Source organism: Sus scrofa, chromosome 18 (genome assembly GCF_054392235.1).
Source record: "Sus scrofa isolate SSC_HxYL_T2T_F1_AM1 chromosome 18, Sscrofa_HxYL_maternal_Yorkshire_Landrace_v2.0, whole genome shotgun sequence".
NCBI classification, from domain to species: Eukaryota; Metazoa; Chordata; class Mammalia; order Artiodactyla; family Suidae; genus Sus; species Sus scrofa.
In genome coordinates this window covers 44949668-44973761 of record NC_139400.1, presented here as the reverse complement: position 1 = coordinate 44973761, position 24094 = coordinate 44949668, and the positions used below count along the sequence as shown (strand labels likewise).

Genomic DNA, 24094 nt, shown 5'->3' with positions numbered 1-24094 from the left:
GCAGTGCTTGTCTGTGGCTACAATCTGCCATAAAATTCAAGGCCACTGTTTGAAGAGCGAGAAAGAATTTGACTCAAGTTTTATATTTTTATTAATTATAATTTTTATAAATATGGACGAAATGCAGTTTCTTTTACTTGAAAACTCTGAACAATCTATACATTAATAGTACCAAAATAGATACAGAGAAATGAGTGATGTCAAAGTTGAACTTCTCAATTTATTTATTTTTTTTAGTTCTTTTTTGGTTGCCCCTGCAGCATATGGAAATTCCTGGTCTAGGGCTCATCAAATCTGAGCTGGAGCTGTGACCTACCCCACAGGTGTGGCAATCCAGGATCCTTAACCCACTGTGCCAGGCTGGAAAGTGAACCAGTGCCTCCACAGAGACAAGCTGGATCATTAACCCACTGTGTCACAGTGGGAACTTCTGAATTTCTGATCTGTGAGATCAAACATATACTAGGTCAACATTCATAAATGTAGGATTGTAAACAACTCACTTCATTTTCTGATAACTGAAGTGACAGGTTACTAACTTGAACAAACTTAAATGTTGTTAGTTTGGATTTTGGTATTTGCATTGGAATGTAATTTTTCCTTTTATTCAAAATGGACTAAAATATAACTGCTTTATACTTTCTAAGAAGAATATTTTTCCTTAATATCAACTCACTGTCCTTGTTATTTAAAGGAAACCTAAAAAAATATGTCTACAAAATGTTAAAATTTGGGAGATGTTTGAAGTATAGATACATATATGTTCTTTATAAGTTACAAAGCGACTTTTATTATTTATTTCTGGGTGACATTCTTGGTAAATTTTCAACTATAATTTATCCTTCAGTCAGAAATGTATTATATTTTCAAAAGTACTAATTGGATTTTATAAACATTTTCACATATTTCAATTCTTTTTTATATTAAGTAAAATATTTTTGAAACACTTCAAAAACTTTTGATATTAAACTAGAGGAATCACCTCTTCATTGCAAGAAAGAAAGTCATAACAAAGTAAAACATTTAAATTAAACTGATTTTCAATCTTCTTTGAGCAAAAGAAAGAAAAAATAGTGGTTGATTAGTTAAGCTTTGTGCTCTAACCAAACTAATTAATTACAGTGATTTTAAATGGCCATAGCCCATCTGTTTGGGTAGCTTGACAGTTCTGACTACTGTTGTGGTGATTTCTTTTTAAACACAAAGGTGCTAAAATGATCCAGTCATGCAATGTTCATCTTAGGCACTCTGCATCTCTATGCCAATCTTGTAGCTAAGGATCTTGTTCCAGTCAGTCCTTGTGTGTGTAGCTGGCAACTCTCGACATAAGGCTTTGAAAGTAGTGTCTGATGTTGTCTCATAATTCTTAATGATGATAGTCTGATACTCATTTTCTGCAGCCTCTACAATCTTTATAAATTCTTTTGCTCTTTGCACCTCATTAGATGCTGTTAGGGAATCTTGTATATCTTTATGACTCACTAGCTGAACATTAACTATCTTCATAATAATGAACCTGAATTTTCAAGATACCAGCCACCTGAATGGTTGAAGAAGTGATTGTAGACTTCCACTCTGACCACCAATGACCATTCCAAAATTTTTTTCTTGAAACTTATGGCTTTTTATGCATGTAATAATGGTTTGCTGTTCATCTATTTTTTTTAATATACAGTGCAAACTCAGTTTGAATAATGTTCTTTTAGATAAGTTTGAAGAGCCGTTTCTACTGAAGTTCTCCATGATTCATTTGCATTGTCTGCTTCAAAGGGTCTTGCATCAGTTGCTTGCTTCCTTTCTTTCTTTTGTTCGTTCATTGGTTCTTTCGTTCTTTTTTTTTTTTTTTTTTTCCTTTTTAGAGCTGTGTCTTTGGCATATGGAAGTTCCCAGGCTAGGGGTTGAATTGGAGCTAGAACTTCCAGCCTATGCCACAGCCACAGCCATAGCAATGTGGGAAACAAACTGCATCTGTGACCTACACCACAGCTTACCACAACGCTGGATCCCTGACCCATTGAGTGAGGCTAGGGATAGAACTGGCATCCTCATGGATGCTAGTCGGATTTGTTTCTGCTGAGCTATGACCGGAATTCCAGTTGCTTCCTTTTTTTTTTTTTTTTTTTTGTCTTTTTGTTGTTGTTGTTGTTGCTATTTCTTGGGCCGCTCCCACGGCATATGGAGGTTCCCAGGCTAGGGGTTGAATCGGAGCTGTAGCCACCGGCCTACACCAGAGCCACAGCACCTCGGGATCCGAGCTGCGTCTGCAACCTACACCACAGCTCACGGCAACGCCGGATCGTTAACCCACTGAGCAAGGGCAGGGACCGAACCCGCAACCTCATGGTTCCTAGTCGGATTCGTTAACCACTGCGCCACGACGGGAACTCCCAGTTGCTTCCTTTCTTAAGTGATCAAATTTGAAACAGAGTCTGTTTTTTGGATCCAAAAACTTTGTTTCCTAAGTCACCAGGTTCAGTTATCAATACCTGATCTTCATACCCTTCAATTTTTACTGGAGTAAACTAGTCCAAGTTATACTGTGCAAATGCACTAAAAAAAAAAAAAAAAAAAGGCTGGCAGCTCCTTCCCTGAGAAGATTATCTTTATTAAGTAGTAACCAAACATTCTTAAACAGCTCATTAAATTCTCCAGGAGAGACGTGAATGATGAATTTTGTTGCTATATGCACCTTCTCCTCATCAGAAAACTGCTCCTCCAGATCCACCATTTTCCTTCTAACATATTCCAATTCTAATTGTTTTTCAATTAGTGTAAATAATTATATTACCTGAGTAATGAATAAATTGAATTATCACTGATTAACATTTTTTGAGTAGCTATCACTTCAAATAGAAAATAGGAATGGTAAAAAATATAGTGATGTGAAAGAAAAGATTTATCATCACATGACTGGAAATAGTTGTTTTTAAATTTGCATATGTGTTCTAGTGCTTATGAATTCTGTAGGTGTTATGTCCTCAATATAAGGGGTTTTTTTTTTTTTAATATAATGATTTTATTTTTTGCATTATAGCTGGTTTACAGTATTCTGTCAATTTTCTACTGTACATCATGGTGACCCAGTTACACATAATGTATACATTCTTTTTTCTCACATTATCATGCTCCATCAAAAGTGACTAGACATAGTTCCCAGTGCTACACAGCAGGATCACATTGCTTGTGCATTCCAAAGGCAATCGTCTGCATCTATTAACCCCAAGTTCCCAATCCATCCCACTCCCCCCCGCTTTGCAACCACAAGCCTGTTCTCCAAGTCATGATTTTCTTTTCTGTGAAAAGGTTAATTTTTGCCATATATTAGATTCCAGATATAAGTGATGTCATATGGTATTCATCTTTCTCTTTCTGACTTACTTCGCTCATATTAGAGTCTCTAGTTCCATCCATGTTGCTGCAAATGGCATTATTTCATTCTTTTTTATGGCTGAGTAGTATTCCGTTGTGTATATATACCACATCTTCCTAATCCAATCCTCTGTCGATGGACATTTGGGTTGATTCCATGTGTCTATTGTGAATAGTGCTGCAATGAACATGTGGATGCATGTGTCTTTTTCAAGGGAATTTTTTTTGTTTTTGTTTTTTCTAGGGCTGCTCCTGTGGCATATGGAGGTTCCCAGGCTAGAGGTCTCATCAGAACTGTAGCCAACAGCCTACGCCAGAGCCACAGTAATGCTGGATCCGAGCCGTGTCTGCGACCCACACCACAGCTCGTAGCAACTCCGGATCCTTAACCCACTGAGCAAGGCCAGGGATCGAACCCAACCTCCTGGTTCCTAGTCGGATTCGTTAACCACTGAGCCATGACGGGAACTCCTCAAGGAAAGTTTTGTCCAGAAGTATGCCCAAGAGTGGGACCGCTGGGTCATATGTTAGTTTTATGAAGAGTTTTCTAAGGTACCTCCATACTGTTCTCCATAGTGGTTGTACCAGCTTACATTCCCACCAACAGTGCAGGAGGGTTCCCTTTTCTCCACACCCTCTCCAGCATTTGTTATTTGGGGTCTTATTAATTACGGTCATTCTGACTGGTGTTAGGTGGTATCTCATGGTAGTTTTGATTTGCATTTCTCTAATAATCAGGGATGTTGAGCATTTTTTCATGTGCTTGTTGGCCATCTGTATATCTTCTTTGGAGAAATGTCTATTCAGGTCTTTTGTCCATTTTTCCCTTGGATTGTTGGCTTTTTTGCTGTTGAGTTGTATAAGTTGCTTATATATTTTAGAGATGAAGCCTTTGTCAGTTGCATCATTTGAAACTATTTTCTCCCATTCTGTAAGTTGCCTTTTTGTTTTCTTTTTGGTTTCCTTTGCTGTGCAAAAGCTTGCCAGTTTGATTAGGTCCCATTTGTTTATTTTTGCTTTTATTTCTGTTGCTTTGGGAGACTGACCTGAGAAAACATTTGTAAGGTTGGTGTCAGAGAATGTTTTTCATATGTTCTCTTCTAGGAGTTTGATGGTGTCTTGTCTAATATTTAAGTCTTTAAGCCATTTTTTATTTTATTTTGGTGCATCGCGTGAGTGTGTGTTCTAGTTTCATTGATATGCATGTACCTGTTCAGGTTTCCCAGCAATACTTGCTGGAAAGACTGTCTTTTTCCCATTTTATATTCTTGCCTGCTTTGTTAAAGATTGATTGACCGTAGGTGTCTGGGTTTATCTCTGGGCTCTCCATTCTGTTCCATTCGTCTGTATGTCTGTTTTGGTACCATTACCACACTGTCTCAATGACTGTGGCTTTGTAGTATTGCCTGAAGTCTGGGAGAGTTATGCCTCCTGCTTGGTTTTTGTGTCTCAGTATTGCTTTGACGATTCTGGGTCTTTTGTGTTTCCATATGAATTTTTGGATTGTTTGTTCTAGTTCTGTGAAAAATGTCACAGATTAATTTGATAGGGATTACATTGAATCTGCAGATTGTTCTGGGTTTTGAAAGGGTAGGTTTGTGAATTTTTAAACTGTCTTCTTTAGCAAAACAGGAAGCTGGAGAGAGGAGGCAAAGATAGAAGAACAAAATCACTGAAATGAACTCATTATAATTGTTTTTTATATTAAGTGGAGACCTTGTAATAAATAATCAAGTAATAGATAATCTGGTAGGTATATGGTATAATTTGTAAATAGGGAGACATGTATACACACTCACACATACCCTTCTGTTTTATGATCTACAATGGAATTTAATATAAGCATAAATAACTGTTCAGTATAAAAATTAAAATGTATTTTATTTAATATAAAATATATTTAATAGAAAAATTACTGTTTAATATAAACAGAAGCAAATGTTCCAAAATGGCATTAATTTCTCCAACTTCAGCTAATAAGAAATATTAGCTGGTAGGAAAAGGGGTTATATCTAAGAGCTTGAACTGTAGGAGGAAGATCCTAAATACAATTGGATCAATTAAAAAAAACTGAAGTACGCTTTACTGGTCAATGCCATTGTACCAAAACATTGTGAGGCCACAAAAACTAATTCCCAGAAATAGCTTTCAATATAAGGAGCAGGCCAATGGAGTAGATAAATGTGAATAAAATATACTAATACAGCGTCACATTTAAAAAATCTCATAGGAGTCCCTGCAAGGAAACTATTGCTTCATCTGTGGAGAATCTTATGAGCTTTTAAAAATTTGTTTGAAATTTGGGGGCAGGGTTTGGTGGTGGAGTATGAGTGGGAAGCAAAGGCTGCCAGAGATTTTGAAATGATTTGGGGGAAGGCCGCACATGAAGACTGTGGAGGAAACTTCAGCAGGGGTCCTGTGTTGCAGAGTCCAGCACCTGAAGGCCTAACAGAGATGCCACTCCTCTGTGCTGCCAGCACTCCCGCTCTTCTGCTCTTTCAGAAGGTAGCTCTGTGCGAAATGCATGTCCTTAAGTCCAGATGAGGAGTGTTTGTGTAGTGAGTTTGAATAGCGAGGGATGCTAGCATATTGCATTTAACAAATTTGTTCAATTTATGAGGTATAATTTAGACACAATATAATTCAAAAATTAAAAGCTTAAGAACATTTGCGTCATCCGTTTCCATGGACCCATTTCCAGTTTATCCTCTGCCACAGCCATGGAACAGTCAACCACTGATCTTTCTGTCCCTACGGTTTTGCCTTGTCTAGAATTTTGTGTATATGGAATCACACAGTATCAATTTTTTTGGTGAGATTGACTTTTCACAGAGCATAATGCTTTTAAGATTCATCTATGTCAATAACTATGTATTTATACAAATGTCAGTAGTTTGTTAACTTTTGGTTGCTTATTCAGTTGTGTGGATCTGTCACCCATTGTTTACCTCCTCACAAGATCATGGGCTTTGGGGTTTTTTCAGTTGTATCCTGTTATCCAAATGGATATGCAAAAAGCCACTATGACCATTCAAACAGAACTTTTTGTATGGATGGATGTTCTTATTTTTCCTAGCTGTGTTGTATGTTGAGTGCATGTTTATCATTGAGAAGACACGGTCAAACTGCTTTCCAACACAGCAACACCAATTTGCATTCCTGCCAGCAGCGTATGTTCCACTTGCTGCACATCCTTTCCAAAACATGGTCTTTTCATTCTCTTCCATTTTAACCATTTTAACTTTTTAAAATGTTTAGTATCTCATTGTGGTTTGATTTTTTCTTCTTTTGCTTTTTAGGGCCATAACTGTGGCCTATGGAAGTTCCCTGGGCTAGGGGATTAGGGATTGATTCCGAACTGCAGCCTCTGGCCTGAACCACAGGCACAGCAACACTGGATCTGAACTGAGTCTTACCTACACCACAGCTAACAACACTGGATCCTTAATGTACTGAGCGAGGCCAGGGATTAAACCTGTGTCCTCATGGGTACTAGTTGGGTTTGTAACCTGCTGAGCCACAGCGAGAACTACATGGTTTAAATTTTTATTTCTCTGATGATGTGGAGCATATTTTCATGTGCTTATTTCCCATATCTGTGTATATGTATATATAAAACGTGTGTGTGTGTGTGTGTGTGTGTTTAGATGTTCTTTGGTGAAATGTCTCTATCTACATATTTTGCCCAGTTTTTAAAATACTTTTAGCTCTTACATTTAAGTCTGTGACCCATTTTAAGGTAATCTTTGTGTGTGTTGTGAATTAAGGGGCTAGATTTATCTTTCTATGTGTGGTTTTACAATTGAGTGCCATTTGTTGAAAAGACTATCCTTTATTTATTAGATTTTTTGGCATCTTTGTTAAAAATCAATTTGTCATGAATGTAAGAGTTTATTTCTGGATTTTCAGGTTTTTTTCATTGGTCTCTGTGTTTCTTCTCTTGCTGGAACCATACTTCTTAATTGTGATTACTTTATAATAACTTTGAAATTAGGAAATATAAGTGTTAGTTTATTTCAATATTATTTTGGCTATTCTGGATAACTTGTCTTTCCGTGTACATTTTATAATCAGCTTGTCCATTTATGCAAAAAAAAGCCTGCTGTAATCTTGAAAGGTAGTATAATAAAGCTGTGTATCAGTTTAGGGAGAAGTAACCATTTTAATTTATTCTTCTGATCATGTGATATATTGCATCTCTCTATTTTTGCCTTTTTAAATTTCTTTAAACAATATTTTATATTTCTCAGTATATCATCTTTTTACATATTTTGTTAAAATTATCTATGAAATATTTAATTTTGGATATAATTAGTAAAGTAGTATTTTTATTTTTAATTCCCAATTTTATTGTTAGTTTTTAGAAATAAATTAATCTTTGCATATAGAGCTTGAATATTTAATATTCAATTTAATAAACAATAATTTACCTCCTGCAGGATCATATTATCTGTGAATTAAGACAGTTTTTTCTTTTCCAACATTTATGATTTTTCTCACTCCTCCTTGTTTCCCTTATTGCAATGTCTAGGACCTCTACTATTAGGATGTGCACAAGTGGTAAAAGCAGATAGCTTTGCCTTATTCTTGAAGTTATAGGTAAGCATTCAGTGTTTCAACTTTAAATGTAATGTTAGCATTGTTCTTAAATATCAGCATTAAATGTAATGGTCTTGAGAGGTTTGAGAAAGTTCCCTTCTTTTATTAGATTCGTGAGAGATTTTAAAACTAGGAATGGATGTAGAAAATGTAGTTCCTACAGTTACTGAAATCACTGTTTGTTTTTTTTTTCCTTTCCATTCTGAAGAGATAGTGGATTATATTTATTACTCTTTGAATGCTATACTAAGCTGTATTCTGAGATAAATCTGATTTGGTCATGTTGAATAATAGTTTTAAAATTTTTTATTGATTGATCGATTGATTGATTTTGCTTTTCAGGGCTTCACCTGCAGCATATGGAGGTTCCCAGGCTAGGGGTCGAACCAGAGCTGTAGCCGCTGGCCTACGCCACAGCAACGCAGGACCCAAGCCACGTCTACGACCACAGCTCATGGCAACACCAGATCCTTAAACCACTGTGTGAGGCCAGGGATGGAACCCCCAACCTCATGATTCCTAGTTGGATTCGTTTTTGCTGCACCATGACGGGAAATCCAGGGGACTCCTGAATAGTATTTTTAATGTGGACTAAAAAATGTATGCACAGCCTGAAAGTTGAGAGTGATGATTTATCTGGTGGACAAAACTGAAGACTTAAGCCCAGGAGACAGTATCTCCAATAACCCTGAGACAACTGCCCTTAAGAGGTGAGGCAGGAGTAGGATATACATGAATTTTGCAACAAAGAGCAGGTAGTTGGAACAAAAGATTACTGTTAATAAAAGAAAACTAGATATCTCAAGTTAAAGAATTTAGTGCTTTTCAATGTATGGGAAGATGCAAGAGTTTGACTTCACCGAAATCATTCCTTTGATATGCACCTCAGCTCTCTGGGGCCTGTATCCTGTGTTTTCACACCCTGCAGCCTCACCTTTGAGAGTGGCTGCACCGTAATGGCTGCTTAGATGGCAGGTATTCTTTGTTTCCTCCTGAGTCCCCTCACTCTTGGAGGTGGCTGAAATCACTGATGACTGTGACATCCTTTGTTTAATGATATGGCAGGCAATATTTTCTCATGAATACACTGTTAAGTTTAATTTGCTAAGATTTGGTTATGGCATTTTCAACCATGTTCATGAGGGATACCTCTGTAGTTTTCATTTTTGTAATGTCTTTTGGTGGCTTTGATACAAACGTAAAGCTGGGTTGAGAAAAATGAAAGGGATGTCTTCCCTCTTTTTACTGTTTATTTGTTTTGCTTTGCTTTGTAAAATTCTTTGCAACATCTTTTTTGTTTGTTTCTCTTGCTTTGTGACATTCTTTTCTGCCTTTTCTTCAGTACCAGATATTCAATTTGGTCTTCCTACCTTAGGTAACTGAGTACTTTTAAATGAGGTGCATTTTTTCACTTGTTGTCATGGTTTTGTGATTCTTCAGAACTCACTAAAATCAGATTGTTGGAGATTATCTCTCGTGGTAGCAAACCAGCATATGCTGGGATGCACAGTGGCTTCTCTTTGTTGTCATGTATGTGGGTTGGAAGAAGAATTTCCAGATTCATAGCAGGTTGAAGATAAAGAAGAGTTAATTGAGATGAGAGATTCTGCTAGGGCAGCAGGATGACTTCCTGATGGTCAGGGAGAGCCAACCCTGGGTGCGGGGTCAGTCATGTCTGTCTTTATAGCCTGGGGAGAGAAGAGGTCTTATGATACAACTGCTGACCTGTGGATTGGTTGAGGAAAGATGGGGTCTTCTGATACACTTGCTGGTTGGTTGGGGGTGCTCAAGGCCTCTACAGGGACAGGGCGAGGATTGACCCACATACCTTTCCTAATAGGAGGCAGGAAGGAGTAGGCCAGGTTGCTCAGGGTGGGCAAGGGGCATTACAGTGAGATGGGAGGGGTGATGATAAGGGTCTGATAATTCTTGTCTTGGCCAGAGGTTTTGAATTTGGTCTCCTTCAAGAGGCCTTGAAGTCTTACACTCTTTTTTCGGACTGACAGCCAGCGGATAGGAAATCCAGTCCCTCTTCTGTCTGTTCAGCTCATCAACGCAGCTTATCCTCAAATCCAAAGCAGACAGGCAGATGCAGACTCTTAGCTTGTCAAAGAATCCACAGGGGGGAGTCGTTTGTTTGCTTATCCAGGCAACAGAAAGTAGCAGGCACTTTTCTCTGTAGATGGCAGGTCCTTTTTTCAGTCATTCACAGATATTTCCTGAGTGTTGGCTTTGTGTTGGACAGAATTCTTAACAATTAGGATATAGGAAGAAACAAACAGAAAGAGATCTGTGCACTCACAGAGTTTATTAGGGTTTAAGGGTGATGAAAATATAATAAATTGTAAAACCATGTAATATGTTAAAATGTCGTAGATGCTATTATTACAAGAAGAAAAAACTACAGAGTATAAGGGAGACCTAAAATGCTAGGGGAAGAGGGATGGTTTGCTGTAGTGAATTTGCAGTTAGGTTTCTTGAGCAAGAGAGATTTGAAAAGACTTGAAGGAGATGAGAGATTGGGCCAAGGGAAGAGCATTCTAGGAGAGGGAATAGCAGGAGCTAAGGCTCCAAGGGCAAGAACAAGAGCCTTTCTCAGTTCCCTGGCACAACAGATGAGGTCCAGCCCCTGATCCCTGAGAGATCCAGGCTGTGACAGCACTCCTGGCCTGGTTTCGTTACATCCTCAGAGGAGCAGGGAAGAAGAAGGAGTCATAAATGTACACAGAAGCTGCCTCAGCTTATGAGAACCCTCCTACAAAATGTACATGAGAGGTACTGTCCAGAAATGAGTACGAAAATATCCAGCTTAGTGTGACACTTTTAAATACTCTAAAATGAGACACAGAGAAAACCAATTAAACTGTCACCGAGAGAGATTATTGCATATCATTTTATGGTAGGGAAGTCCCAATGACAAATAGCAAAATACAAGCAAAATGATGATTAATGTTTGATTTATTGCAAAAACATCTAAGCAGAATAGCTTTTTCTTTTTTTTTTTTTAACTTTAAAATAGCCAAGCAGAATATCTTATCTCAATGCAAAAATGTATTATTTATGATTGGCTTTCTTCTCTTTAAAGATTTGAAAATTCAGTTTTCTGCAGTATCCTTAAGATCCATCAAGAACATTCAGAAATAAGATAAACCTGAAGGCAACCTCATTTATAGGCAAAATATAGCATTGATACTTTTGAGTATTAAACAGTTTATATACCTGGCATTTTCTTTATTAAAAATGCATTCCTCTGGATTTTCTTCTTAGTATCTGATTAATATGATCCAGTACTGGTGGGTTGAATTTTTTTTCCCTCTTTTGGTAACAAGTTGGAATAATTTGTAAATCTTTCAAATTCAGAATATGGAATAAAAATTAGATTACATCATGAAAAATGCAGTAGTTGGTTTGACAGCTATTTTAATGGTAAACTGTATTTTTCAATAAATTTGCATATCTTTGCATATTAAATAAAATTTTTAGGTTTTGAGTTTTAAATATATAGGTATGTGCATAAACATGTGTACAAATACATTAAACATTTGTATATATCCATGATAAAGCAACTGAGTACACTTTCATAGCTAAGCTTGCTTTGGTTCTCAATAATGATAAGCATTTAAATGTGCAAACATGAAATCTCCAGGACAATTAGTTTTCACATTTGGAAGAGTTGTTGTTTCAGGCTTTTTGTATAATATGATAGAAAAGTTAATTATTTTATATGGATGCAGGCATATTTATTGTTCCCCAAAGATTTAGAGGTATGTGTGTGTGTGTTTGTGTGTGTGTGTATATGTAACACCAAGTTCTTATTGGGGTAATTAAAAAAGATTTAAGATCCTGACTCAAGAGGCCAGTTGGATTTAGTAAAGGTTTATTTGTACAATGACTCAAGAACCATTGTGGGTTTATTTTTTAGAAACCGAGTTAAAATAAAATTGCTTTGAATGGCACAAATGAAATAATCTACAGAACAGAAACACACTCACAGACATAGAGAACAGACTTGTGGTTGCCGAGGCAGAGAGGGGAGGGAGTGGGATGGGCTGGGAGTTTGGGGTTAGTATATACAAACTGTTACATTTAGAATGGATAAACAATGAGGTTTGCTCTATAGCACAAGGAACTATATTCAATTTTCTGGGATAGACCATGATGGAAGATGATATAAGAAAGGGAATGTATATATATGTATGACTGGGTCACTTTGTGGTAGAACAGAAATTGGTACAACATTGTAAATCAACCATATTCTAATAAAAATTTTTTAAAAATGCTTTGAAAAAATTGAATGACTCAAACTAAATGAACATTAAAACATGGCACAAAAGTCAACAAAATTGAGAACATGCATTTTTTTTTTTAAAAAAACTATGGTTTAGTGAGAAGACAGCAATTCCCAATTTTTTTTTGTTTTTGCTTTTTAGGGCCGCACCAGTGACATATGGAGGTTCCCAGGCTAGGGGTTGAATCAGAGCTACAGCTGCCGGCCTAGGCCACAGCCACAGCATCTGTGAGCCGCATCTGTAACCACCACAGCTCATGGCAATGCCAGATCCTTAACCCACTGAACAAGGCGAGGTATCGAACCCACAACCTCATGGTTCCTAGTCGGATTCATTTCCGCTGAGCCACAATGGGAACTCCCAATTCCCAATTTTTAAAAAATTCTTTATAATTTTTTTAGTCTCAGCTTTCTTGTTTGCTAAGGCTACCATAAAGTAAGTGCTAGATATTGAGTGGCTTAAACACCTGAGATTTATTTTCTCATAGTTCTGAAAGCTAGAAGTCTGGAATCAAGGTGTCAGCTGGGGGAGTTCTCCCTGTGGCACAGTGGTTTAAGAACCCTACTGCAGTGGCTGGGGTGGATCCCTGGCCCAGCACAGCTGTGGTATGGGTTGGAGCTGTGGCTTGGATTCAGTCTCCGGGAACTTCCAGATGCAGCAGGTGTGGCCATTAAAAAAAAAAAAAAAAAAAAAAATGTCAGCTGAGTTGTTTCTTCCTTCAGGAAGAACCTCTGAGGAAAGTATGTCTTCCGGCACCCACCCCCATCCTTGTTTGTAGATGACTCTCTTCCTTCTGTTACTGTTTGTATCTGTGACCAGATTTCCCTCACCAGCCATTCCGGTTTAGGGATCATCCTAATGATCTCATTTTACCTTGATTACCTGTGTAAAGGCCCTGTTTCCAAATGAGCTCCCATTCGGAAGTCCTGGGGGTTAGGACTGCAACATAGCTTCTTTTGATAGGGTGCAATTCAACCCATAACAGCTGTCTCGAGAAATAAAAATAAAACATTAAAATATTAATATTATCTGTCATTACAAAGTAAAAAAATCCTGAAATCCACTAGTGGCTTGAAGTAGCACTTTCACTAATTTTGATAACAGTGGAGGGTTCCCTCATATAAAGCTAACTACCTTTGTCTAGTTGGTTTATTTGCTTCTTTATGACAGTCTCACTATCCAAATCATTTATGCTCATTTAGAGCTGAGACAGAATGCATATGATTAGATTGAGAAAATCCACTTCAATAATTAGAAAAGATTGTGTCAAATAACTCTTTCTGCCTCAGGGACATATGGAAAATTTGCCTCCTTATTTGAACAGAGTGCCAGGCTTTGCATATTGCGGAAGCTTGCTTTAGAATGAAGTCTTTCAAGGTGAATTAGTGGCTGCAAAATTCATAAATTGAAAATCAGGGGTTCCCAGTTGTGGCGCAGCAGAAATGAGTCTGACTAGGAACCATGAGGGTGCGAGTTCAATCCCTGGCCTCACTCATTGGGTTAAGGATCCAGCGTTGCTGTGATCTGTGGTGTGGTCAACGATGTGGCCTGGATCTGGCGTTGCTGTGGCTGTGGCGTAGGCCGGCAGCTGTAGCTCCAGTTAGACCCCTAGCCTGAGAATGTCCATATGCCGTAGGAGCGGCCCTAAAAAGCAAAATAAATAAAAATAAATAAATTAATTAATAAGTAAAAAAAAAAGAAAATCAGATCATTTTTTTCCCTGTTGGCATTTTGGCATTTATCTTCCTCACTGCTACAAAAAAGAATGTGTGTTTTTGTTTGTTTGTTTTTTGTTTTTTACTTTATGGTGTTTTAGTAATGCAGCTAAACACAAAATTGGCAATTGTATTATTTATGTTCCTAAGGCCTCCTCATTCCGGGCAACTTATTTTGCTTCTATAAAGCCTCTAGTTCTTGAGTAAGTTTTGACTAAGATGGTCTTACTATTCCTCTCAGTTTCCTCTTGACTATAAGTTTATGACCTCCCTTTTCTTAGAGTTTTTACTTTATAAAACTTGCACTTGTATATTCTTTCTCTGCTCTTTTGAGATATAAGTCTTCTGCAGTCCAGGAATATGTTTCTTAAGGACCCAGGAGCCATCTTTTCGCAATGTAGTCATCCAGAAAGATAGGGCCTTTGTCTCCTAGTGTCTGTTGGGAGGGTAGGAGCCTAACTTCTATAAGGGAAAAGTAGCAAACACAGATGGCCCAACCAGTTTGGGCAAAATCCTCCCACCTCCTCAGAATCCCCCAGTGCTTTCCCTTTCACTCACCCTGACTTTTTAATCCTCCTGCCTTTTGTTTCAGGGGAGTTGAGTTCAGTCTCTCTCTATTGCAATAATCTTGAATAGTCTTCCTTGTCATTTTTAGTAAGTGGCTAGTGCAGTTTTTCTCCTTTATCGGTTTGGTCTGGTTGTTCATTTGGGGGTACTTCTATGAATAAGAGAAACTGTATGACTACGTACTTGAATTGTACATATTCTATACTTCACTAGGCTGAAAACTTTTCATTTTAATGTTAAAGTTTTGAATAAACCTGAAATTATTTCATGTCACAAATACAGTATCTATGACCTCCTCAGAAATTCATTTAGTTTATTCTGTGCAATACTTTGCTTGTTTTTGTTTCATTAGAAAGGCAGGGAGATATTTGATGATAACTTCAAATATAAAGATTTTTGCTTGCAGAAATCTGAGATTTCTATCCATTTACCCTCTAAATATTTCTTGAATTCTCTCTGTTCAGTTTCTATAGCTACTCATGTACTCAAGACCTGCATCATCTTTATTTAGGCTAAATGTACGTTTACTTAAATCTGTACTTTCTGTCTAATCAATACTCAAATCTGTTTTCCACACTGCAAAAAGGTGATCCTCTTCACATGGAAATCAGCATATATAATTGCTGGGACAATTACTGCCCTAAAGGTATGCTTGTGTGGATTAGATAAAGGGTCCTCTTCTTCAAGTAAAATGGAATTTAAGTTACTAGACCACAGCCTATACAACTCTACTTGGGCTGATGTGGGGAAAGTGGGGACTTTGAAAGTTCTCCCTTGTAGGATATGGCCCCCCTAGCAAATGATAGGGAGGGAACAGATTACTTGTTGGTTGCCAGAGGAAAAGTAGAATATTCCAATGGATAGTGCTTGCTCTTCCCATCTTAATGCATTGGGCCAATTATAGCATCACTAATAGTGGAACTTCTGCCTTGAGATACGTTCTGATATGATGTGTATGAGGTACACAGTATCATCCATGAAGTTGTCTTGCTGAAACAATTACAATCAAGACTTTTTTTTTTTTATTTTTAGGGCTATACCCATGGCATATGGAAGTTCCCAGGCTAGGGGTAGGATCAGAGCTGCAGTTGCCGGCTGCAGTTGCTGGCCACAGCCACAGCACAGCAACAAGAGAGCTGAGCCGTATCTGCAATCTACACCACAGCTCACGGCAATGCTGGATCCTTAACCAACTGTGTGAGGCCAGGGATTGAACCTGCATCCTCATGGATACTAGTCGGGTTCTTAACTTACTGAGCCACAACAGGAACTACTAAAATGCATTTATAAGGTAAAACAACGAAACAGAAGTCATAGCTTATGATTGATTACTGGTTTAAACTAATAAGCTGTATTGTTTGGGACTCTTGGGAATATCTGAATATGGGCTGGTAATTAGATGTTATTTTGGGATTATTGTCAGTTTGGTTAAGTAGGATGGTAGTGTTGCTAGTATGTAATAAACTATGCTTATTTAGGGGTGAAATATCACAATAGTTGTAATTTATTTAAAAAAAAACTTCTGTGAAAAAATAATTGAAGCCAACATTGCAATGTGTAAACAGTCATTCAGTTTACATGGTGTCTGTAGACAGATAATTGTGTTATACTGTTCTTTTGACTTTTCTGTATGTCTGAGCTTTTATAGCTGAAAGATACTGCCTTTTTTTTTTTAATGGAAAGAGTGGATGTCTAGTTTTAGTTCTGACATATGAAGAATTTGGAAGCTCTTACTTTTATTCTTATAATAAGAAATAATTAGGAGTTCCCATTGTGGCTCAGCAGGGTAAGAATCTGACATAGTGTTTGTGAGGATGTCGGTTTGATCCCTGGCCTTGCTCAGTGGGTTAAGGATCCAGGATTGCTGCAAGCTGCAGTGTAGGTCAGAGATGCTGCTCTGATCCTGCAATGCTGTGGCTATGGCCTCGGTTGGCAACTGCAGCTCCAATTCGACCCCTAACCTGGTAAGTTCCATATGCTGCAGGTGCAGCCATAAAAAAGAAAAAAAAAGGAATAGTTAGAAAACTAAAAATTAATGACTTTTGTTGGAGCCATCAGAGAACTAAGTTAGCAAGGCAGATGGCCACTCAAGTCTAGACAGATGAAATCCAGGGAGATACAGATAAAATTTGGTTACCTAGATCTGAAGCTACTGGAGCTGTAAGTAATTTTGGCAAACTTCTGGTGGTTGAGTGTGGACTAGGATGAGATTGAGAAACTCCTAGGGTTGGAATCTTGGAGTGGGAGGGCATGCTTTTGTGGACTCACTTCCAAGAACCCAACCAATTTTGAAAAGATTCTTTTATGAATCTGGCAAGGAAAATGGAAGAGTAATCCTTGAGGAATAAATACACTCAGAAACTTTTCCTTAACAAAGTCTATGCCAGGGAGAGGATTTTGCCAGAGCCTTATCCCAGAGGAAGGGGATTCTCCCATTCCAGGCCCCCAGTTTTCTTGTCTAACTTCAGGGAAGTGGTCAACAAGGATTAGGGATTCAAGGAAATAGATTAAGAATGCAGCAGCCAGGGAAGGGCATAAGAAACAAAGGGGAAAAAGCTCTATCACTGGAGAAACATTTCTAAAGATTGCAATTCCAAGATACATGTCTACTGAATACTGAGATTTAATCAGAAAATTATAGGACTCTCCCCATGTCCATTTCTTACCACTGCATCAACAAGACCATAGTATAATAACTGGATGACAGCTGAAAGAATTAGAAAGCCTAGTTTCTATTTAAGAAGGAGTTCTCAGGGAAACCCCAAGGCACACAGGCATTAAAGGAATGTGAAGCCTCTGGAACAGTCATTCAACACAGCCCAGCTCTCAGCCAAATTAACATAAAACCTCACTTTAAGTCTTGTTAACCTCAGTTCTTATTACCTAATATATCCTGCCTGGATTTCAGCAAAACATTACAAGGCATAACAAAAGGCAAAATACCCCTCACCCTTAAGAGGCAAAACAGTCATCAGATCTAGACTTGGATATGACAAATTATGAGACTGGGAACTTAAAATCAGTATGGTGACTATCCTGTAAGAAACATGTAAGAGCAGATGAAAATGTAAGCAGAGAGATGTATAGTCAAAAAGAATCAGAAGGGAATGCTAGAAATAATAATTAAAAACTGCATTGCAACAGAAATAAAGAATGCTTTGATGGATTTTTCAGGAGACCCACATGGCTGAATAAAGAATTTTTTTAATTTACCTGGTTAATACTCATTCATTTCTCAGATATAGATCAGCCATCATTTCCTCAAAAAATACATTCTTATCTTTTTCTTAATGTTTTCATTCCATATCAACTACCTATTTCCATGGTTATCATAAATTATCTTTTAATTTTATTTTCTGTTTATTTTTTGTGTTTTTAGGGCCGTACCCATAGCATATGGAGAGTCCCAGGCTAGGGGTTGAATCTGAGCTGTAGCCCTCGACCTACACCATAGGCACAGCAATGCTGGATCCAAGCCGTGTCTGTGACCTACACCACAGCTCATGGCAATGCCGGGCCCTTAACCCACTGAGCAAGGCCAGGAATTGAACCTACGTCCACATGGTTGCTAGTCAGATTCATTTCCTCTGAGCCACAACGGGACCTCCTAAATTATCTTTTTAGACAAATTTTCTCTGATAGCCTGTGACCATTGTGTATGCAATATGGATCGCCTTGTTATTATCAATTTCTATGGGTTAGAACTAACTCAGCATAATGTCAAACAAATGCTGAAGAATTAAATCAGTGAATTAGATCTTTTATTTCTCAAAAAGTTAATAATCTTATCATAAAGGCCAAACATCTGAGATATGTAACTTACATTTAACCATTGTTAGGCGTCCAGAGATCAATAAATGGAAAATTTCTATAAAATCATGCTAGGTTGTAGTAAGCTGAGATGTTGTTTAAAGAGTATGAAATTTGATTGGGATGATATAAATATTGAATACATCTAATTATTTTCCTTAAAGAAAGATTCTCATACTAAGTGATGTAAGTCAGAAAGAGAAAGACAAATACTACATGATATCATTTATATGTGGCATCTAAAATATGGCACAAATGATTCTATCTACAAGATAGAAACAAACAGAAGACATGGAGAACAGACTTGTGGTTGCCAGGGGCGTGGGCAGGGGAGGGAGTGGGATGGATGGGGCGTTTGCAGTTGGTGGATGCAAATTAACATTTGGAATGGCAGGCAGTGGGCTACTACCATACATCCTGGGGAACTGTATATGACTGGGTCACTTTTCTGTACAACAGAAATTGAAGAAACATTGTAAATCAACTATACTTTAATAAAAAAAGGAAATTGTCTCTTTGGAGGTATTATTTGATATGCAAAAACAGTTTAAAATTGTGGACTTTTAATTCCTTGTCCTGGCTTTGATCTCAGGGCATTTTGGGTGACAGTTTTCCATAGGGCTCTCATGTTTTGCAGATCTTATGAGGAGAGACACTGACTACCATTGTTCTGAACTATATTTTCAAGGACATTTGTATAGTGAACAACCCTGAAGATAGAGATAGTATCTTCCTCCAGAGCAAAATGCATGCATAATTACTTCCCAAGGTAAAAGGCTCAGGACTCTTAAGCTCAGATTGCCTCCCTGTAATATAACCCACTGTGTGTGCAAGTGTCACCTGGCCCTCTTTGCAGTGTCATGTGGGAATTGGGGCTTGAGAACCCAGAAATGCTGATTATCTGGTACTGCTACTGCTGTGTGTAGTAAACTGTCCTTTGACTGGGGAGTCTCAGTCTTGGATAATGTTTTTGTTTGTGATCCTGCAAGGAGGATAAACTATCAGGTCTTTCACAGTTCTCTCTCTCTCTCTTTGTGTGTGTGTGTGTGTGTGTGTGTGTGTGTGTGTGTTTGTCTTTGTACGGGCACATGCATGGCATATGGCGGTTCCCAGGCTAGGGGTCTAATTGGAGCTACAGCTGCCAGCCTACACCACAGCCACAGCAATGCCAGATCTAAGCCGCATCTGTGACCTACACCACAGCTCACAGCAATGCCAGATCCTTAACCCACTGAGCAAGGGCAGGGATCGAACCCGCAACCTCATGGTTTCTAGTCAGATTCGTTTCCACTGTGCCACGACAGGAACTCCCTTTCAAAGTTCTTTGTATATGTGACTCCAGTTGGAGAATGGAGGCTGTTTTTTAAGCAACAATGATTTAATTAGGGCAAGAATAGGTTCTTCTGAAACTATGGGTCAGGGTTCACCTGGGGAAAGAAGTGATTGCGCAGTAAATTAGAAGACTCCTGTTTGGGAATATCAAGCACACTCTGTACGAAGGCTTCCAGATGGATAAGAACAGCCTCTCTCTGCCTATAACTCAGAGCCTGAGGCTGGGGCAAACAATAAACTATGATCTATTCCCAGAATTCCTTTACTACTATTTCAGTCAATCAGCTAAACCTAGATAAATCCATTAAATGACTTAAAGTCATATCTTCAGGTTGTAGTTGATGACATACAGGGGAGCACAGAAAAGCTGGCAAAACATATTTCTGCAGAGGCTGAGAATGAACCTGAAAGAAGAGGAGAGAAAGAGAGCAAGAGAGAGAGGGAGAGAATGAGAAAGAATTGAGAGCTAATAGCAGGCAATGCTATTGAGAGCTAATGAAAGAGAACAACAAATTGACAGGTATCCTCTATTTGGCTGACTTGTCTGAATGGGCAAATTTATATTGTGAACTTGTTTAGAAAATGATGCTTTTACTTGTAATTCATTTTTCTCCCTGGCTCTATTGATCTGATTTGAGAAGTTACTATGCCAGTAAATTTGACTGTGAAATTACATTCAAGGTACATAAGACTCAAAACCACCGCTTAAACGTTAACTCTTCTTGCAGCAGATTCAAAAATACTCCTATTCTACAGTCGATATACTACATCACTAGGCTAAATATAGAATTATATTTAGATACTCACTTCTGCATACCCTGTGGAAGAGTCAACCCTGAACAATCATTGCATCTTTGGTCCACAAATCTTGTGAGGGTGTTGAATGAATTTTGGTATGGAAAGATGCAGTAGTCATTCAGTGGAAGCAAAAAAATGGATGTTATATATACAGTTTTATGAAATATGTCATTGGGACTTCCCAGAAGCTGTAGCTCCAGTTCAAACCCTAGCCTGGGAACTTCCATATGTTGTAGGTGCAGACCTAAAAAAAAAGAGAAAAAAAAAGTCATCAAGAAATATAATCAATGCATTGAATCTTTGAAAGTGTCTCATCACAGAAATTTTGACAACCATTGCCCTACAATAAATAAGATTCAATCATTAGGAAAATAAAGTTACAGAGTTCCTGTCATGGTGCAGTGGGAACGAATCCGACTAGGAACCATGAGGTTGCGGGTTCGATCCCTGGTCTTACTCAGTGGGTTAAGGATCCGCATCATCATGAGCTGTGGTGTAGGTCACAGATGTGGTTTGGATCTGGCGTTGCTGTGGCTATGGTGTAGACCGGCAGCTGTAGCTCTGATTAGACCCCTAGCCTGGGAACCTCCGTATGCCATGGGTGCGGCCCTAAAAGGACAAAAGACAAAAGACAAAAAAAAAAAAAAAAAGAAAGTTGCATTACAGCTGACAGTCTTGTGCTGTTGACCATGTAAATTTCTAAGTGGAAAACATTGAAAAATATTCCAAAGCAGAGTTCTTGATGAGATTTTAGCTATAAAGAAACTAATGACAGGTAAAAGATATCAGTGTCCTCGCTGGAAGTCTTGGCATATTTAAAATCTAAATTAAATAGGTTATGAATGCCAGTGATACACTAATGAAGATTAACAAAGCTCAGAAGATATTGAGTAACTGAAGTGGAAACATGGAGTGATTGATGTAGTGATGGCATTAAATGACCTACTGACAAAGGCATCTTTCAGTATTATGACTCAGGGTGTGAAATCCTGGAAGCAAGTGTGGAACACCAGACTTGACACAGTGGATGTGAACAGATATTTAGGGGAATAGGGAATGTATTACTCTTGGAGATGATAATATTATTAATATTATTAATCATTATTAGTATCGTTGGTCTTCCATGTTTAGGACTCTGTGTGAAGTGTTCACTTTTTATCTATCATTGTCATTGCCACACTACGGCAGGATAGATATCATTATCCACCTCGTATCAAATAGAAACTAAGACAAGGTAAGGCTGAGCCAGTTAGTGATGTGGCAGAAAAACAAATCAATTCCGATGCTCTCTCTATTAAAATCAGAGAAAAATTATTCCTAGTCATCAAGTTAACTCCTTTCAGGCAGACCAAGGTGAATATTTTTGTATTTATTTTCTATTGCTGCATAACAGACTTATCATCCTTACCTAGCTTCCAAATTTCCACAAATTTAGTAGCTTGGGACCACACCTGTTTTCCTGTCTTTAGTTTTGAGTCTGCTGTGAGCTGGGGGCTATCCCTGCTCCCAGAAGTCACCAGAATGCCTTCTTGTATGGTCCCTCCATCTTCAAACCAGCAATGACACCTTGTGCATTGCTCTTAGGTTTTCTTCAGCTGCCAGTGAGAGTATTCACCATGTTTTTAAATGGCTCACGTGGTTGGGTGGACCCAACCTCTGTATCTGAAAGTCCACTGAAAGGGAACTTTAGTTACATCGACAAACTCCTTTTCCAGAACTACTCACATTAGTGTTTAACTGAATAACTGGGGGAAGGGAATCTCTAGAAGTTGTGCCACCGAAGTCTCTTTGTAATACCTGAATATTTGAGATAGGTGATAAATTTTTTTAAGCAGCTGGGACTTACATCATTCTGCTTTGAGACTGTCCTTTCAGATCTTCTCTGGGAGAGTCCCCAAATTTTTGTCAGGTCCTGTTAATCATTCTAAAAATTTCCATTGAATGACAAATACTTAGTGCAGTAATGTAATAGTATAATTCATTATTTATCCCCAAATTAATCCTTCTCTTTGCTCCCTGGATAAGGTGCATTTCAGCGTGGAAGCCTGAAGTTAGAGGTGTCAGGAGGGGAAATCTGGTTTCTTTTGCAGCTGGTAATCACGTCCTTTCAACTTGCTGACTGTGGTTTCTGACTCCTACAATGTTAGGCTGCGGAATAGAAAGCACTAAGGAAGAATAGACCAGTCTTGCGCAATATGACCACAGTGCTTTCCAGGTTTAACAAATATTGAAAATCGTTATTTCCTCTTGTGGAGTTTTATTTGATTATTTAGAGATTTCTCTGGTTAATTCCACTCCCCTTCTATTTGCTTTTTGTACCCACAGAGAAAAACTCAAAGACCATGCCGAGTAAGCTCACTCTGAATTGCTAATCATTGTTCTCATGTGGGTGCTTAGTGCTGCCCAGCCTAAAATTGATTTAATCACCTGTGACTGCATTTTCTCAGTTTTGAGAAAGTATAGCATCATTTAATTCAAAATATTTTAAATTTTTTGTGATTTTTTTCTTTGATACCTGAATTATTTATAGTTTATTTTCATTTTTTAATTTTTTGATGTTTTCCTTAGAGATCTCATTGTTTTTAATTAACTGTATATTCTATTTTGGTCAGAGAATATGTTCTGTGTTATTTATTTACCTTTTTAGGGCTGCACCCTTGGCATATAAATGTTCCCAGGCTGGGGGTCGAATTGGAGCTGTAGCTGTTGGCCTATACCACCGGGATCCGAGCCGAGTCTATGACGTACACCACAGCTCATGGCAGCGCCAGATCCTTAGCCCACTGGGCAAGGCCAGGGATCAAACCTGCTTCCCCATGGATACTAGTCATATTCACTTCTGCTGAACCATGACAGGAACTTCCTATTTTGTGTTATTTAATCCTTTTAAATTTATTGGGGGTTGTTTTATGGCTTAAATTTTGATTTATCTTGGACATTGTTCTTTGTACAGTCAAAAAGAATGTATATTCTTTATTAAATGTGGTGTTTTATAAATGTCTTTTAGGCTATGTTGGTTGATAATATTATATCATTAACAATTTTCAGTCAGACAATTAACAAGAAAGAAATGTTAGTTTTTCCAACCATGGTGGTGAGTTTGTCTATTCCTTCCATTAATTGTATTAATTTTTGTTTTATATTCTCTGAACTTTTGCAATTAGGCACACATACAATTAAAACTCTTAGAATTATTTTGTGAATTTGTTCTTTTGTCATTATGAGATATCAATTATTATTCTCATAATACCCCCCAGAATTGAAGTTTTTATTCTCCACTCTCATAAGTATTTTAGACACATTGGCTTTATTTTGCATACATTTTTCCATTTCTTAACTTATAATCTGTTTCTTCTTGTTTAAGTGTATACTCTGTGAACTGCGTGTAATTAGATCTTGTTTCTTTTTAATTCATTGTGAAAATATCTGACTTTAAATTAGATTTTTCTTAATACATTTATATTTATTGTAGTTATTGATATGGTTGGGCTATTGGTAAGGCTTTTATCTTGTTTATTTTTTTTCTTCTGTACTTTTTCCCTTGATACTCCTTGCTTTTCTTACTTTAATCATTTATGTTTTAATATTCAATTTTAACTTTTCTCTTGTATCTAT

The 24094-nt window shown here is 37.7% G+C and overlaps 1 protein-coding gene and 1 pseudogene across 1 annotated transcript in view; one reads left to right on the top strand and one right to left on the bottom strand.

Annotated features, from left to right (window-relative positions):
• Positions 1 to 24094, top strand: part of DNAJB9 (DnaJ heat shock protein family (Hsp40) member B9) — a 748064-nt gene that overhangs the window by 510853 nt on the left and 213117 nt on the right. The window lies entirely within an intron of this gene.
• Positions 1240 to 2728, bottom strand: LOC100621929 (F-actin-capping protein subunit alpha-2-like; annotated as a pseudogene).